Source organism: Mytilus galloprovincialis, chromosome 1, assembly GCF_965363235.1.
Source record: "Mytilus galloprovincialis chromosome 1, xbMytGall1.hap1.1, whole genome shotgun sequence".
NCBI lineage: Eukaryota > Metazoa > Mollusca > Bivalvia > Mytilida > Mytilidae > Mytilus > Mytilus galloprovincialis.
Window position 1 is genome coordinate 111,625,959 of NC_134838.1, and position 9,152 is coordinate 111,635,110.

At 33.7% G+C, this 9,152-nt stretch overlaps 1 long non-coding RNA gene across 1 annotated transcript; it reads right to left on the reverse strand.

Annotated features, from left to right (window-relative positions):
* Positions 1–3,932: 3,932 nt before the first annotated feature.
* Positions 3,933–5,865, reverse strand: LOC143051793 (uncharacterized). The gene is made up of 2 exons (XR_012970906.1): positions 4,993–5,865; positions 3,933–4,350 (listed from the first exon to the last, which is right to left on the reverse strand). It is a non-coding gene; the product is annotated as an uncharacterized LOC143051793 (long non-coding RNA).
* Positions 5,866–9,152: the final 3,287 nt, after the last annotated feature.

Genomic DNA, 9,152 nt, shown 5'->3' on the forward strand with positions numbered 1-9,152 from the left:
CCACTCGAACTATCATTTTCCATGTTCAGTGGACCGTGAAATTGGGGTAAAAACTCTAATTTGGCATTAAAATTAGAAAGATCATATCATAGGGAACATGTGTACTAAGTTTGAAGTCGATTGGACTTCAACTTCATCAAAAACTACCTTGACCAAAAACTTTAACCTGAAGCGGGACGGACGGACGGACGGACGCACAGACCAGAAAACATAATGCCCCTCTACTATCGTAGGTGGGGCATAAAAAGAAACGGAAGCTAGAATCACTGTCCTCAAATTTAGTATATTATGTACCTACTGGCTACAATTTTTATTCCAAAACTGCTGCAAAATTGTCCTTTACATGTCATTTCATTGGTTGGTTTCCTGTTAGGTTTCTGTCCCACTGATGTTAACCCATTTCCTACTTTCCTAATTTTTTAAATTTACACATATAAACAAATGGATTTCATTCGTTTGTGATGCACAATAGTGCCAAGCTAGTAAGAATCATATATTAGCTAACAAGAAATACTTCAATATTTATTGGGATCATCAGGGCAAGTAAATTTTTGTCCGGACAAGTAAAATTTTCAGTTTTACTTGCCCAGGGACAAGTGCTCACAACAAATATTTCCACACCCCTGACATGTCATGTACAGTATGGTCAAAATTATACAATACTGCAAGGAACACTTAAAAAACAGGACAGTTACTCTATATTTATATCTCCAAAATTGTAAGGATTCTCCCAATATATCTATAGGCTAGTAAATGGTAACGGACAACGCCACTAATTGTGACATGGTGATCATGATTTACCCAAATTCTGACATTTCAGTGTAATAACTCTTGATTTATTATACACTCAAAAAATCCAACTCTATTGGAAGAATAAGAAGTCGAAGATTCTCTGAATATTACATAAAATACAATAATTTCAACCAATAATTATATAATAGAATTACTTACAAATTCATTAACAAAATCCGCGTTTTTTCCAGTCAAGGGACATAATTAATCAAATATACTAATGCAACAAACTAAGTCGGAGAAGGAGCGAAAATCCGAAACAGTACCTTAAATCAAAGCGCGAAAGCGCTGTAAAGGCAGTTAATTACAGGTTGTGTGTATTTCTAGTCCAGTTATATCATTATCTTCCATAGAACAGAGGTGGTTTGTAGAATTTAAGATTTAGAGTTCTTTTGTACCTAGTTCACCTATATCTATAGTCTACTGTTTACAGTATATTTTCTGTGCCTCGCCATGAAATGCATTTTTAGCCATGGCCTTGTCAGTTTGCTTTAAATTTATGAGTTTGACTGTCCCTTATGTGTCTTTCATCCCTCTTCTTTAGACATATAAGAACTTTTCCTTTTCAATATAAATAGACTATTTTTAATTATTGATTGTATACGCATATTCTATGACTCCCATAAAAAGAAGTTCACAAAGATTGACTAGTCTCTGTACTGTGTGTATAGCAAGAACATCAAGTAACATAATGGTAAATGTACATAGTAACACATCAACTTTTTTGATGACCATACCTGCCAACTGTCAGTATTTTCAGAGTATGTCCCCCATCGAGCTCGAGGCTCCCAAATGGAAATTTTGTAAGAGCAATTTTGTCGACTATTTTAAAGAAAACAATTAATTCAACAATGGCAATGAGCTTGTTTATGCACGAAGAAGCCAAAAACCACATTAGAATATATTTGAAGGGAATCCATGACAAATCGCCCCATTAGCAAAAAGCCCCACTTTTTCACTAACTCGCCCCACTTTAAAAAAAAAACGGCCCCAACCTGGATAACCAAATCGCCCCACTTGTGAAATGTGTTATATCCCTTAATATTACTCCTGCCAACTTGCCCCAACTTATAGAAAACGATAATATCTAGATAAATATATTATTAACCAGGAAGAATTTACTACACTCATGTAAAAAGATGTTATCCCGTTGTATATAAGTTAAATTCCGTTAATATTACTCCTGCTAACTGGTCCCACCTAATGGAAATCAGTGAAATCTAGATAAATATATTATTAACCACGATGAATTTAGTAATGCCAAATAAAGGCAACAGTAGTATACCGCTGTTCAAAACTCATAAATCCAGGGACAAAAAACAAAATCGGGGTAACAAACTAAAACCGAGGGAAACGCATTAAATATAAGAGAACAACGACATAACACCGAAACGTAACACACACAGAAACGGACCAAGCATCAGACAAAACACCACGAGAATAACAAATATAACATGAAAACCAAATACATGAATTAGGGATAGACAAGTACCGTGCCACGTCTGATCTCAATATCTCAAAAATAAGAGAAAACACAAACGACTCAACGTTAAAATGCAACACACACAGAAACGAACAATAATATAACAATGGCCATCTTCCTGACTTGGTACAGGACACTTTTAAAGGGAATAAAAGTGGTGGGTTGAACCTGGTTTTGTGGCATGCCAAACCTCGCACTTTAATGGCAAAGTTAAATATAACATTGAAATGACAACATATTACAGGACTACAATACAAATAAATAGGAGAACATATTAGACAAAGAAAAACATGATTAATAGATAACAAAAAGCATCAGGTTTAAAATTCAATACGCCAAAAACGCGCCTTGTCCACACAGGACTTACAAGTGACGCCCAGATATAAAAGATCGAAAGAGAAAAAAGTACAAAGTTGTACAGCACTGGAGATAAAAAGTTGAAAAGGTTTCGCCAAATACGGCATTGTTTTTATGCCCGGGATAAGAACATTCTTATTATATAGAACAATTCATGGTATTGCAAACAGTAAATTTTATCAAATGAATATGAAAGAGATATACATAAAGAAACTGAAGTATTAACTAATTACAGAAAACTAAACCCAAATACATAACGCCCAGATATAAAATATCGAAAGTGAAAAAGGCACAAAGCCGCACAGCACCGAAGACCAAAAGCTGAAAAGGTCTTGCCACTCTCCCCACTTATGGAAAAAGATGTTATCCCGTTGAATATAAGTTAAATTCCTTATATTGCACTATGATACAATTAACAGGTTTCTTTTCAATTGTTATGCAAATAACTAAGCTTCAAAACTTAGTTATTCTTCAACAATACATTTTTTTTTTAGAATTATTATTTCAGTATATCAATAATAGTAATTAAATAAATTTTCGGTTTGTTTGTATTCTGTGTAGATTAGTTTTCATTAAAGTGGTGCGAGTTTTTATTTTTAATTATATATATATATATATTAATCTAAATATTACCGTTTTTTTATAAGTAGGGCGGGTTGGCAGGAGTAATATTTAACATGATTTCACCAATTTCACATGTGGGGCGATTTGATAAATCAGTTTGTGGCGGTTTTTTTAAAAGTGGGCGATTAGCCAGTGGGGCGACTTGTCCTGCTTCCATTTGAAGGCCCCCTTGAAGGTTTTGTATGACTATATGAACCATCTTTCACGTAAAACCCCCATGTGCATTTTGAAAAGTTGGCAGATATGTTTCTAACTCCAGGCAAAATCTACCGGTATGAATGAAAAAGAAGTTTTCAATTAAGGCTCTGTGGCCATAACAGCTGTCTCATTAGCATTTTAACCACTTCCAATATTTGCAATTAAAACAATAGAAGAAAATTATTCAACGCACAAACAAAACTTACTTGTAAATATGAAATTCTCTTTACGGTATGAGTTTTTCTCATTGTTTGAGATTGTACAGTAGTACCTGTAACTGCTTATACCTATTTCTTATTCACTTTTGCTTGATAAACTCACTAAATATCATGTATATACATTGTACCACATCTCCTTATTTTTATATGCATTCCAATAACATGAACAATTGTAATTCAATTCTATATACCAAAGCAAAATGAACTGCACCACTTTCATTCACTAGTATGCATCTTTTGGCAAAATACAAGTTCTTAAATGACACAAGATATATTTATTGATAAAAAAAATAAAATTTAGTATACAACTCTTTAACAGGTATAAAAAAAAGCACAGCTGTGTCATAACTTGTGAAATCTGTGCTGAAAACATAGACATTGATGGTATTTGAGTAATTGCATATGTGAAGCTCAACATTAGCTCGTCAGTTGGTGGGGGACAGTTATAGTTCCTTTCTGCAGGCTAGGATGAATGACTTTTCAGGAAAACCAATTTCACAAATCAAAACTTTCCTCTAGATTTCTCCTACAATATTCATCCAGTTTAGTTCTTTTGGTTTAATTGGACACCGTCCTGATTTTTAATTTTGCAAACCATTCAGTCTCTTGCTTGCAAATGGTGCATGAAAATAGGATTGGTGTGGCAGTAGACAAGTCTCTTTAAAGTGGGTTTGTGCCCTGAAAAAAAGTTTTATAACTTAAGTTTTTTTGAAACTTGTGCAACACACATACCTAAATAACTATAATATAGAAGAGAGCATCATTCGTGTCAATGTTTTGTTCCTGTTTACATTGTCATTGATATTTTTTCAGAAAGCCTGAGGCATAGCTCATGAATTCCTGTCATTACATCCTAAATTAACATAATTACTGCTAGAATAATTATCAGTATGATATACGTACACTATCATTGTACAGCCCAAGTCTTCAGTATATATCATTGTTGCATTCATTCACTCCTGTGTTCAGTCGTTCAAAAATATTTAAACATCAACAAATGAACTTTAATAAGGACAAGAAAACACTAGAAAAGATACGTACGTACAACCCGTGTTTAAGTGTATTTGAAAGAGAAATATATCTGGTTAAACGATGTATAAAGGAGGAAAAAATTGCAGATATTGCATTACGATGCTTTCTACCTAATAGCACGTGGATATGTTTACATATTTAGACTTGACCCAGTATGACCCGTACCTTGTAGGTCACCGCCGTCGTTTAAACACTAGACTACAGTCGTGTATAAGACAATAAAATGCTTAAGCCTGTACTATTTGTGTGAAGTAAATGTGTTTTTTCTGTACATTTAAATTGTTTTACCTGATAGCAAGGACGTATATCTATCCGTTTCCTTCTCAATTCACTTTGTCAATTTCTTCGAGCTCCTTCAAAACATACGTATTACTGCGCCCGGAAGTGAAAAAAATATTAGAAATCCTCGTAAAATAATGCTATTTTCAATTTTGTGGAATCCATTTTGTTATATTTATTATATAAAGATAAAAAAAGTTACGATTAATTATGAATTTGCATATCATTATACGGAACGTTTATGGACTATTTTTCCATAGCTGTAAGTCGGTCATTTTGGCGGGAAATCATGTACACATACACACGTAGATTGGCTGGTACCTGATCGTAATGTTACACATCAGATATATCAAATAGCTAATACCCGGAACGTAGTACCGGGAACCAGGATAATACGTAGACAACATACATAACTTATACCGAAATTGAAAACGCTTTACGGTTTCTCGTTTATAAACTGAATTCCGCTTTGAATTATAGAAGATGCAATATTAATCATGTTCAATCGACTTTTCATTGTTATATCAACGTCTGAACTAATTAAAAAATCTTTAGATCTCAGATAACACTCGAAATTGACCCGACCTCTTTCCACACGGAATACAAATAATGATAGTTTGTAGTCAGGTTGACTGCTTATAATGCAAAATACACATTAATAACAAGTTCTATAAAACGAACAATACACACTGATCGTTTCTTTAGTCCCCAATGTAAATGAAAGAAACAAAAACCATATCATACCATAAAAAAAAGAGGAGAAATTCGAACATTTCCGGATCTTTTTCTGGCCAAAAGACCCCCTGCATAGATTGCGTATGAAAAGATTAACCTCATGACTTGAAAGTCAGGCCTTAAAGCACTGCCTTTAAAAACAGAAAATAGTTCCACGTGTGTGTCCAAGTGATCAATCTACTTGTTATTTACGAAGTAAAGAAATTTAACTCCAAAAATTGTTGAGATTTAAAAAAACCCCAAATTGGTGCATAAAGAATGCACAAAAAGTAACCTTGTCTTTAAGGGCCTTGCAGGTTCTTGTTACTCCTACCCAATCTGCTGGTATTTTCAAAATGGCTGCGGGGGACGCGGCCTGATAAATTATATTAATATTGTGTCAGATTAAATATTCCTGATTTTGTTACGTTAATATTATAGACATATATGCTACAAACGGTTTAAAGAGGTTACTCCAAATCAAATAATTGAAATATAATTACCTTTCTGTGTATAAATGTGTGAATTGATTTCCTCTCGATTTTCTACACGCTCGCGCTTGCCCTCTTGCGCACTCGTGGTATTCATCCGCAACAACAATTTTTCGACACGTCATTGATATTGAAGATCGTTTGATTAATATACAAATATTTCTAACGACAAAACATTTTCATATTATAAATTTGCATTAAGAAAAATTAAAAAAAACTGAGTATCCATTGAAAACATGAATTTAAAAGAAGCGATACGAAATTTTATTCTGCACTATATAGGTCCGCGGGTCTATAATGTCGGTTATTATTCCAAAACTAATTATATATGCATCTCTTTGATCTTTGAAAAGTAGGCGATGGCAATACACCCGAGGCCCCTCAGGGGCCTCTGATGATGTGTCCTGGTTGATTATCAAGAATTGGTTGGGAGGAAATGATCAAATAGTTATTTGCAATACGATTTGAACTATTCTTTAGGAACGGCGACTTGTCTAATATTGGTTGTATCTTTTGTCTTTTTCATGACCATATTTTATGGTGTGGCAAGAACTTTCAAACTGTTTTACATTTTTTTAGGTGGAAGGGTGCACGCTCAATAACATGTGTTACTTCGCCAAAGTATGTATGTGCCAGTCTAAAGTCAGAAACCTATTTGTCAATGATTGTTGTTCAGTTCTATGTCATGTGTTTTATGTTAACTCTTTTCATAAAAAATCTCGTTTGAATTGTTTAACAATTTATTCCGCCCTGGTATTTTAGACCAAGACCTTCATATAGTGTACGGTATCGTATGAGTTTTGAAAATACAAGTCGGCGGTAGCACTGGTACAGTTGTCTCTATTGTTTGTCCAAATCGTCTTCATAGGCTCTCCCAGATCAAATGATACACTAGCAATGTTCTGCATCCAGGACAGTCCAGGTGTCTATATGACGATATGGATTGTCAACTTGCATGATCCGATATAACAATTGCTTTTTCCATATAAAAATAAGGAGATGTGGTATGATTGCCAATGATACAAATATCCACCAAAGTGTAAATGAAGTAAATGTAAGCAATAATAGGCAACTGAATGACCTTCAACAATGAGAAACCCCTACCGTGAAGTCGGTTATTAAAGGTCTTGAAATGAAAAATATGAAACAATTCAATTGAGGAGACTAACGGTATGATTTATAACAAAACAATATACGAAAACAACAATTTTAGACATGAACCAACAACAACCACTGAACTACCGGTATAGGCTCCTGATTTGGGATAAGCACATATGGAATGGGGGGGGGGTTAAACTAGTTTGATGGCGTCAAACCCTCCCCCTAACCTGGGGCAGTGGTGTAACAGTACCACATAAGAACAAACTATAAAAAATCTGTTAAAAAGGGCTTTACTCATCAGATCGATACAACAAAAAACATCTAACGAAAACACAGACTGTTTAAATAGTCTTTTTCATAGACTGCCTATCATGTTAAACATATACATATACATTGAAGACCTATTGGTGGCCTTCGGCTGTTGTCTGTTCTATGGTCGGGTTGTTGTCTCTTAGACACATTCCCTATTTCCATTCTCAATTTTATATATTATCAAAAACAAATTGGATAAGGTATTTAAGCGAAACTGACTAATGTAGTTATGATAATTTTTTCCCCATTTAAAACATTCAACAATCAAGATCTAATAGCATGTATACAGATACTATTATTCTACTTTTATAACTTGGACAGGAAATCGATTTTCAAAAGAAAAACTTAACATAGATTACAATGCGTTTGTGTCCCTGTGGTTATTTTACTACTATATATACATTAAGGAATCTTTCCGAACCTCTAATGAACTCAAAATAAAGGAGATATAGTATGATTACCAATGATCAAACTATCAATCAAAACCAAAGTTCATATCACATGGATACAAGCAAATCGAGTCTCTGTGATCGTATCGTGATCAATATTATATTTTTTTATATAAAGAATTGGTAACATTTGAGATTTGCCTTAGTATGATCAGAAGACCTTAACTTGATGTCGACTTAGTATAGCAGGTTTGGCTTACAGTCAATACGGTGACAATTCATACGTTTAGGAAATGGGTCTCCTTATTCAAGATACAGTGTTTGTTGTTTTACAAGTAACTTGTTGCAGACTATGGTGTTTATACGTTTCTTCAATGTTTGCTTGTATCCACATGTAGGTCATCGACCGGGAGTATCCGTTGCTGATATGGGTACTCAGTATTTATTTAAAAGTCTCTCAGTTATGGCAAGCCGTTCTCGTCAAAACTATGTTTAAACCATTTTTCGAAAAATTTACACACTGAGAATTACAATTACACACTGAGATTTCATAAAGACGCACTGAGATTACAAAAATGAAAAACACACACTGAGAATTGAAAATTACACACTGAGATTTCAAAAAGACACACTGAGAATAAATAAACTGAAAACACACACTGAGAATTTGAAATTACACACTGAGAATTTAAAATTACACACTGAGATTTGTGCGCACTTTTTATGCGCACATATTTAATTAGCATACTTAATCTGAATCTATTACAAGCTTAAAACAACTAGGGGACAGAACTCTTTAGTCCTTCGATTTGGTTCCAAATTATTTATAAAAAAAACTTTAGAAATACAAGAACAAGAAAACACCCACTTACTCTTATTACAAAATATAACCAAATGGTGAAAAACTTTATTCAAATTATAAGAAAACATTGGAACAATCTGCAAAAAAACAAAGAATGCAGTGAAATGTTTACTCAAGTGTTTATTATAGCATATAAACGTAACAAAAATATAAAAGATTACCTTGCGAAATCAGGGTAACAGTTGGAAGACTTTTGAAAAGGGACCCATGCTTAAACGGTTTTAAGTAAAAAAAAAATCCCGATATACTGGTAGTAATTATAGGCAACAAACTTATGAATATGAGCGATGTAAATATAAA